We start from the raw sequence: 7,028 nt of genomic DNA, 5'->3' as shown, positions 1-7,028 counted from the left end.
GGGCACGTGCACTCACCAGAGAGACAGAGACAGAAAGCAAGAAATCACCCCTTGGGGAGATGGCCATGCCCCAATCCATTCCCTTCCATACTCCTCTTGGGATGTTGGGCACACACTCACACAGGCCTGGCGTGAGTTTTAAGCCTCTAGGTCTGAGACTCAAACAGCGGTCAACTATGTGGAAGTCCAGCGACATAACCATTGTGCCATCTGCTGGTCTCCAAGCTCACTTTTTATGTTCCAACATACCAAATTCTCTTCCTCTGCACCTTTGACTTCTCCCCAACAAGGATTTATTACACTTTGTTTTGACTAAATCTCTGATGCCAGAGGCCATGACTTCTGGGATAGTTCTACTGTAACTGACAAACTAAGTCTGACTGCTTCTACACGAGGTCAAATGAAACAAGAGGCAGAAGTTGGGGAAGAATGGAGTTTTATTTTGTTTTTTTGTTTGTTTTTGTTTTTGTTTTGTTTTGTTTTGTTTTGCTATAGCGTGCGTGCGCTCGCCAGATAGGGATAGACAGAGAGACAGAAAGCGAGAAATCACCCCACGGGGGGGATGGCCACGCCGCAATCTGTTCTCCTCCATTCTCCTCTCAGGATCTTGGGCACGCACGCACAAGCACCCGGCGTGAGTTTTAAGCCACCGGGTCTGGGACGCAAACCACGGTTGACTACATGGGAGTCCAGCAACATAGCCATTATGCTAACTGCTGGTCCCGAGTTTTATTTCTGTAACTAGTTACACAGAGCAGGTAGCAAGCATTATTAATCTGTCTCCAAAAGCTCAACCTGTGCTCAGTATTTATAGATACAAGAGATAAGCATGTACAAACCATTCCTAACTATCATTAATCAAAGTCAATGGCTTTCCTTGAACAATTATCCTGATTCCTATTTTTCTTTAAATGCTCATTCCTGGTTTCTCATCTGACCATTCCTTAAACAGATCTCCCCATGAGAGACTCAGCACTTGGTCAGATTATTCTTGTTAGGGGCCTTTCTTAGTTTCAAAACTGGCTGCAGCTCTGCTAAACCTCAAGTTGGCCTCCTTCACTATTTCCCACTCATTATTATCTAGAATTAGATCAGTGCTTCTAAGTTTATAAGAATCACCTGGGAAACTTGTTGAAAATGCAGTTTCTAGTTCAGTAGGTCTAGAGTAGAGCCTGAGAGTCTACATTTCTTTGTAAACTATGTATATTATGTGTGTTTGTTTATTTCATCCATCAGAGAGAGAGGTGCCTTAAACAGGGTCTTTATTCTACAGTCCACTTCCAGTTTCTGTGACTCAGACAACAGGCGTACATGTGTGCCTATATTGCTCAAAGATGTCTTGAGATGAGATTCTGCATTTCCAACATGTCTTCAAGAGACGGGGAAGCTGTTGATGATTGGACCATACATTGAGTAGCTAGGTTCTAGGTGAGAGGATAAGTGTGTTCTAATACCATCCTTGGAGTTAATATTGACAGAACATTATTTTGAAGGTACTGAAAGATAAGAATGAAAAATAGGATTTTAAACTATAAAAAGCAAAATATTTCATCAAGGTTCTAGGTTTCCAAATGTACATTTTTTTTGGAAATCTTTTATGGTAATTCATTTTATTCCATTTTGCCTAGGTTTTCCTATAATCTCTGATGCTTTTTGTCTCTTTGAATAATATGCAATATTATATAGATTCATCTTGAAGCCCTTCCTCAGAAGTGTGTTGATTGAGATAACAAAAATAACACATCATATTTATCCATTCAACCATCTGTGCAACCATCTGTTTAACTAGCCATTTCGCCATTGACCCATTCATCCATAGTTCCTGGAGTCCACCTTGTCACACTTCTGCTGTGAAGAATATAGGTGTTAATGAGACACGGTTCTTGCCCCTCAGAAATTTCATCTCTGGTGGAGATAACACAATTCTTGGGATATATTTTCAGGACGGTATTAAAATGAAGCTCCTTAAGGACTTACCCATAAACTTGAATAATCATGACCAGACCATTCAACCATATACATAGTCTTCCAACAGTATAAACAAAATGAAATTTCATTTTCTGGATAATAAACTTCTCTGACTTTTTCTTGCTTAGCTTCATGATGGATCAATTTGAGGTTTGTTTTGTTTTGTTTCTAATTCTAAAGTGTATGTCGCTTCTTTGCTTTCAGAAAGATATATTATTTTCTTTAGTGTAGACAAAAATAAGGAGAATCAGCAGGGGTGTCTTACAGAGGCAGTTATTACCAGCATCGTGGCTAGTATTTGTTGATTTATTTGAGTCGGGAAGCTCTTTGGAAACTGTGGAAACTCTGAGGTACTTCCAGAGTACAGAGTAGAATCACAAAACTTTACAAAGAACTTTTAATGTTTATGTCCCTCATTCCCTCTCAGGCAACCTATTAGATGTTCATTCAGGATTTCTGTTCTCAGTCTTTCCCCCCCAGGAAATCAATATATTCTTGTCAGAATCTCAACTAATATTTTCATTAAGGTCAATTAATCTTAAGAAGTCATACTTTTTTTTTTTTTAAGAGGTTTTTGCTATAGGGCGCGTGCGCTCGCCAGACAGACAGAGAGAGAGACAGAGAGACAGAAAGCGAGAAATCACCCCCCAGAGGGGATGGCCACGCCACAATCCCTTCTCCTCCGTTCTCCTCTCGGGATCTTGGGCACGCATGCACATGCGCTGGCGTGAGTTCTAAGCCACCGGGTCCGGGACACAAACCGCGGTTGACTACGTGGGAGGCCAGCAACATAGCCATTACACCAACTGCTGGTCCCAGAAGTCATACATATTTGATGATAATGGTATACTATTCTCCTTATTCTGAGGGCACATATTTTATCAGTGTGGGAAAGAGAAGCAACTTGAGGTATTTTATGCAAGAAGGGATTTAATCCAGGAAATTAGGTACTAGTAAAAATCACTGAAAGGTCAGTAAGAGCAAAACGTGTGCTCTCAGAGTAAGACTGACCTCTGTGAGAGTTATCTGATGTCATCCGTGGAGATTTTGAATCAAAGTACTTCTCCACACCCCCTGACCGCCAGAGTCCACTGCACAACCCGAATGGCATTCCAGAGACCAGGAAGCCAGGTCAGAAGGAAGAATTGGGGGAAGTAGATGGTGGCCAATGATGGAAAGTACGAGTAAGCTAAGGATTGAAAACTCTCAAAAAATGACTGAGGTGAAGTTCACATAACATAACATAAAATCACTGTTTCATACAGCAGTTCAGTGACATTTAATACCTCCAAAATGTGGTGTAATCTCTACCTCTGTCTAGTTCTAAAACATTTCCATTACTTCAAAGTAACACTTTGTACACATCAAATGGCTCCCCGCCCCATTCTTGCTTTCCTTACCTCCTTGTACCAATGAATCTATATGTCTCTATCGAGTTATCTATTCCAAAGATGTCATTCAAATTTCTTATAAATCATACATGTGACTGGTTTTGTGTCTGGTTTCTTTAATTTGTCATGTTTTTAGGACCCATCTACATGGTAGCATGTATCTGTACTTCCCTCCTCTTCATAACCGAATAATATTCCATGGCATGTACAAGTATATTTCACAATTGTTAATCCCTTCATGCACTGATGGGTAGTTGGAATATTTCTGACAATTGGCTATTGCAAATATTGCTGATCTGCACATGTACGTAAATGCACTTTTTAAAAATATCTATTTTAATTTTTTTAAGAATACATACAGGAGTGAAATTGTGGAGTTTTATGGTAATTCTATGTTTAACTCTTTGAGGAATCCTTGAACTGTTTTCTGGAAACTTGCTTTTTCTTTGAAGATTTGATAGTTGTCATCAACTATAGCTAGAAGAATCTCAAGAGAGTAATAACTGCATGGCGGTTAAGGTGCTGAAGTCCCACAGGACTAACCGTGGTTTGTGGTTTGAGTCTTATACCCAGTGGCTTGAAAATCACAACAAATAAATAAATAAATAGATGTTTAACATAAGAAAGAAAACCAAAGGCATTCCTCCCCCCTCTCCTTTTTTTTAAGAGAGAGATTTTTGCCATAGAGAACATGTACTCACCAGAGAGAGAGAAAGCTATGCTGCAATCTCTTCTCCCTTTTGGAATCTTGGGTATGCATGCACACGCCTGGCATGAGAGTTTTGTTTTTATGTTTTTTTTTTTTTCCAGAGAGATTTTTGCTATAGGGTGCACGAACTAACTGGAGAGACAGAGAGACAGAAAGTGAGAAATCACCCCCTAGTGGGGTTGGGCATGCTGCAATCCTTTCTCCATTCTTGAGATTTGGGGCATGCACAAACACACACCTGGCATGACTTTTAAGCCACTGGGTTCGGGACTTGAACCTCAACTAACTACGTGGGAATCTAGTGACGTAACCATTATGACATCTGCTATCCCACTAGTGTGAGTTTTAAGTCCCTGGGTCCAGGACTCGAACTGCAGTTGACTACATGGGAGTCCAGCGAAGTAATCATCATGCCATCTGCTGGTCCCTGGAGGCAGTTTTCTATACCCTTTTCTAAACAATAAATATGAATACTTTCTCGGAGATCACTCCACAGTATTACATGAAAAGCCTCCGTAATTATATTTAAAAAGCTTTTGCATTCATGGTCTTATTGGAAATGACCAGGGTGGATTAGGTATGACTTACTCTTGTTTTCCTTATGTACCAGCAAGGCAGGTTAATAAACTTGCTGACGCATGGTGAGGACGTGCCAGCACTAGGTCTAGGACACAAACCTTCCAACTCTATGCCCCTTGTTCATATCTTAGACACAGCCTATCTGTGAAATTGATGTGAGGCTTCGCTGCTTTCCTCTTAGCAAGCCATCTGGATGTTTGCACTTAGTGACCCCGTTGCTTTAGCCCAGTGTCTAACTAAATATAGTTGCTCTATAAATGTTTGCTGAGTGGAATAGGATTGGTTAATTCATAACCCTGGGTAATGACTCACATTTTTATCATCAATCTTTCGTGTTTCCTAGGAGATATATCCTTAGCATACACGATGATGGAAATGCTAGCACGAGGGCAAACACAAAATGTCCTGGTTCCAGCCAAGTGCAAATTGTTTAGCAAGCTGGAAACACCAGTGAGTCAGATAGCATCCCTCCTTGCACGCTTCCTCCCTGCACCCCAGCAGTCCTTACTGATAATTGAGGTACATAAATACACATAGAAAAGTCAGGTGGGAAACGATTTGATGAATGGGTTACTTAATTTCCAAGCAATTTTTCATTTTCAATTTATAACTTAACTTCAGAGGACATATTTTGAGTAATTTCAGTGCTTCAAAATTAGCCGAGGCTTGGTTTATGATCCAGTTTCCAGTTTTGATCATCTTCACAATACTAGGAGCTGTGTAATATCATAGACCTATTTTACAGATAAGGAAACTGAAGAAGTTTAAGAAATTTGCTCAAGGTTGAGTTGAAATTTAAACACAGGCATCCAGGATAAATCCATCCCTCGAAACACTGCTATGATATCTACCCACAAGAGGGGGAGAAGAGAAAGCCCAAAGAGGTTCTACATTTAATATAAATTTAAGTTTCTGTATTCATTTTTTCCATGAGAGAGAGAGATAGAAATAGCACTCCCAACAGGGTCCCCAAACTGCAATCCACCCTCAACTTTGGCCACCTAGCATCACCAGTACGAGTGCCCAGCCTACCCAGACTTGAACTGAGAACCCTTCCATGTAGGACTACCTCACGTTTTATTGCTGTGCCACCATCTATCCCCTTGACTCTTTATCTGAGATCGTAGGATATCTGCTCTGGAGGAAGGCCTACACTTAGCATGGGTGAAACATGATAAACTTGTGTCTGGGGTCTTGTAATGGAAGCTAGTATACAAATATATTGATTTTGTTTGGACAGTGAGAGAGTTAAGTCATGTGGGGTCTTGTCCACTGGTCCATAGATCTTCATAGTTAGAAAATTCTAGGGCCAAGGTCATGGATAGAGTCCTCCTGGGGTATGGACAAAAGAACATTACTGGTGAAGAAGGACAGTAGGAGTTGACTGACTAACATTTCTGTTTTTTTCTGCCCTTTTCTCCAGGAATATGTGCCCAAGTCTTGGAAAGAGAATGGAAAGAATAGAGTTGTTTTGTAGGAGAAGAATATTTCTCCACTTGTCTTCAAGTGGCTGCATTTAAGCAGGATAGACTCATGGAACATCATTAGCAGGTGTAAAAGAGATACACAAATCTGGATGCTAATTGTACATTCCAAAAGGAGAAGACTGCCCAAGCAGCAGTGTCAGAAAGGCACTGTGGCCCAGAGATTTGGGGTCTGAGCAGGTGGAAGTGTCCTCTGGAGTACCCTTGAGGTCCCTAAGCTTAGAAATCACACATATAACTTTGCCTGGTTACATGCCCCTACTTTCTCTCTAGGCCGACGAGGCCCGGGAAAAAATATGGCACACATGTTATTTTTTTCTATGGCAAGAAAAGCACCAAACTAGCCCAAGGAGGAAGGAAAAAAGCAATGCAGTGTTTGTAAAACACTTTTTTTCATGCTTTTAAACATAAATTTGTAATGTAAGATATTGTAATTTATCTGTAATATAAGATGACATGGTTGTAAACTCAACTAATTACCAAAATTTACTCCTGCTTACTACTGGAAATACAATTTTAAAGAGCAGTCGATGCTCATGTATCTAATTGTCTTTGTTCTATTTTATTTTCAGCCTCAAGACTTATCTATACAATGCTGAGGGTCATAGTGTTCTTACAATAGTCTCAGAGAAAGGAAGAATCTGGATACCTTTACTATCGTGCATAAAACTCACAGAGAAAGCCTGCAAACTATTACTTGAATCTGTATTTATTTTTTTAGGTTCATACAGCTTTTTTACATAAATTACCTTATTTATTTAAGGTCTAGGGTCACAGGTATGATGGACAAAGTGAGTTAGTTTTAGAAACTGAGAGCAAAACATTTAAGGGACAAAAAAATAGAAAATTAACTGTTAATGATAATGTATATGGTAATGTCTTTGACTGGACCAGTAT

The sequence above is a fragment of the Tupaia chinensis genome, unplaced genomic scaffold (genome assembly GCF_000334495.1).
Source record: "Tupaia chinensis unplaced genomic scaffold, TupChi_1.0 Scaffold144529_1, whole genome shotgun sequence".
Taxonomy (NCBI): domain Eukaryota; kingdom Metazoa; phylum Chordata; class Mammalia; order Scandentia; family Tupaiidae; genus Tupaia; species Tupaia belangeri.
Note: the sequence above shows the minus strand (reverse complement) of the source record.